Here is a 3,249-nt window from a genome sequence, read left to right on the forward strand (position 1 = left end):
ACAAAACAACTACTGATTTAGAACCGTGGAGAGTTACCGCAAGTCACAAAGAAAACAGGAGCTGCTTCCACTATTCCAGCAACACTTCAGCTTCAACATAACCTAATCACCTATTCTTAGTCTAATACAGTGACAACTAAAAGATACCAAAAACGATTTAGTCCAATCAACGTTAAGTTTAATGTAATGTGGCTTGTAGAGAAAAGCCAATGCCATCCTCCTCTTTCATGTTGCCTTTGCCTAAATGGTCTATGACTCTATCATATAGTACACACTTTAAATATATGTTTTTCTGGGATACCTGGCTAAAAAAAACGTCCTTTCATGGGCAATGATGCGTCAGGCCAGCTAGTTAACATTAGCATGCTACATCTAGCTACAGTACCAGTCAAAAGTTTGGACACATACTCATTCAAGGGATTTTCTTTATTTTTTTACTATTTTCTACATTGTAGACTAATAGTGAAGACATTTCAAACTATGAAATAACACATATGAAATATTGTAGTTACCAAAATTGTTGATGACAGCTTTGCACAGTCTTGGCATTCTCTCAACCAGCTTCATGAGGAATGCATTTCAATTAACCGGTGTGCCTTGTTAATGAGTAGATGTGTCCAAACTTTTGACTGGTACTGTATGTATATATAATGGTGTACATAGACTGTATGGTCTATGCAATGGTGGAAAAAGTACTCAATTGTTATACTTGAGTAAAAGTAAAGATAACTTAATAGAAAATTACCCAAGTAAAAGTGAAAGTCACCCAGTAAAATACTACTTGAGTAAAAGTCTAAAAGTATTTGGTTTTAAATATACTTAAGTATTTAAAGTAAAAGTATAAATCATTGCACATTCCTTATATTGAGCACATTAGACAGCACAATTTTATTTACAGATAAAGGTTCAGGGCAGGGTACTGGTGTTAGCCTTCTAGTGATAGTGTCTAAGGTGCAGGTTACTGGGGGGAGGCCAGCTAGTGACAGTGTCTATGTTGCAGGGCAGGGTAATTGTCTCCGCCTGCTAGATGGTAACAGGGTGAACAGGCCGTGACTCGGGTGGCTGAGGTCCTTGATGATCTTCTTGGCCTTCCTGTGACACCGGGTACTGTAGATGTCCTGGAGGGCAGGCATTGTTCATCTGCTAAACTGTAACGTGTGCTAAACTGTAGCGTCTGCTAGACTGTAGCGTCTGCTAGACTGTAGCGTCTGCTAGACTGTAGCGTCTGCTAGACTGTAGCGTCTGCTAGACTGTAACGTCTGCTAGACTGTAGCGTCTGCTAGACTGTAACGTCTGCTAGACTGTAACGTCTGCTAGACTGTAGCGTCTGCTAGACTGTAGCGTCTACTAAACTGTAACGTCTGCTAGACTGTAGCGTCTGCTAGACTGTAGCGTCTGCTAGACTGTAGCGTCTGCTAAACTGTGTACACGACCAATAAACACTGATTTGATATGTTTGAACAGCCATAATGATCCCATGCCGTGACCCCACTCTGTCCTGGGGGGGGGGGGGGGGGGGATATGCTTAAAACACATTTCTATTTCACCAAACACTGAACAAGTTACACACTTGTACATGTGTGAAACAGGACAAATGTAAGCACTCCCTAATTGACCTTTTGATAATTAATATCCCTGATATCCCTTGCAATTGATTTCATGCACAATTATCGAGTCATACGTTTTTTTTCTGACGAATACCTTTATTGTGTGTCAACATTTTAACCATTTACCTTTTTTCTTGGGTTTTTAATTTGTTGAGTGTGCTTTCATATATGTTAGTGAAGGGTTCATACCTCTTCATACCTGACTCTATACTTTCATTTTGCATTTGAGAGTTGATAAAACATGTCATTCAAGTCACATCTGTATTTGATTATGTGTCTCCCAAAATATATAATAATAAATAAATAACTCAACCTTTTTGTCATTTTATTGATACAGTTATTTTTTTTCTAGACAGTATCTGAACCAATCTCTTTCTCATCTCCTTGGTTTTCAGACAGTAGACTGTAGGGTTGATCAGAGAAGGTAACAGCGTGGCTATAATCAGTAAAGCATTACGCTCCGTCAGATTCAGCCTCAGCCCTATCCTTGTCAACAACACAGAGACTAACTTGGGAGCGTAGTAACAGGACACCACAATGATGTGACAAATACAGGTATTAAACACCTGCGCCCTGCTCTCGTTGTTAGGCAGTCTCAGGAGTGTGTAGATGATTTTAACGTATGACAGTAGAATTAAGGGAAACTGGCCCGCGAGGAGCCATAGAGACAGAATGGTGGGAAACAGGAAGTAAGGTTCAGGGTTGACACAGGCAGCCCTGATTTAAAGCTGGGTAATCACAAAATACGTACCTAATGATTGGCTGGCAGTATGGAAGGCTGTCAAAGTCTGCCCAAGCAAGCTCAAATCCTAAGCACATTATACATATGAACCAGGAAGCTATGATTAACACAAATATTCATGGGTTAGTCAGGATGCTGTGGTACCTAAGAGGGGTGCTGATAGCGATGGTTCGGTCCAAAGCCATCAGGGACAAGGCCAGACACCCTGTGATGTCACCCAGGTGGTAGATGTACATGCGTGATATGCAGGAATAGTAGGAGATGGTTTTGACCTCGGCCAGCAGGACAGAGATCATGGTGGTGCTGGTGCTGGTGGTGAACATGATGTCCACCACGGCCAGGTTACAGATGAGGAGGTACATGGGCGTGTGGAGCCGTCTGTCCGTCACGATGATGCAGATGTTGGTGCCGCTTCCCAGAAGCACAAGGAAATAGGTGATGAAGATGAGGAAGCCCAGAAGCTTCTGGTGAGAGAGGTGGTCGAAGCCTGTGATGGTAAACTCCTCCACATTCTTCCCCGTGAAATTCACTAAAAGTTCACTAAAAGACATCTTCAAGCATCAACCCTTATGACTTATTAAAACTAAATACATTTACATTACATTTACATTTAAGTCATTTAGCAGACGCTCTTATCCAGAGCGACTTACAAATTGGTGCGTTCACCTTATGACATCCAGTGGAACAGCCACTTTACAATAGTGCATCTAAATCTTTTAAGGGGTTCAGAAGGATTACTTTATCCTATCCTAGGTATTCCTTAAAGAGGTGGGGTTTCAGGTGTCTGATCTTGAATCCAAGATGGCGTAGCAGTCAGATGTCCTTTGTCCTCGTCTTGTCCCGTGTATATATATTTTATATATTTTTCTTCGCATATCTTTTTATATATATATTCTTTTC

At 41.1% G+C, this 3,249-nt stretch overlaps 1 pseudogene; it reads right to left on the bottom strand.

The window, feature by feature from the left end:
• Positions 1–1,915: 1,915 nt before the first annotated feature.
• LOC129842880 (olfactory receptor 11H6-like) lies at positions 1,916–2,900 on the bottom strand (annotated as a pseudogene).
• Positions 2,901–3,249: the final 349 nt, after the last annotated feature.

This window comes from Salvelinus fontinalis, unplaced genomic scaffold (genome assembly GCF_029448725.1).
Source record: "Salvelinus fontinalis isolate EN_2023a unplaced genomic scaffold, ASM2944872v1 scaffold_0073, whole genome shotgun sequence".
Classification (NCBI taxonomy): Eukaryota; Metazoa; Chordata; class Actinopteri; order Salmoniformes; family Salmonidae; genus Salvelinus; species Salvelinus fontinalis.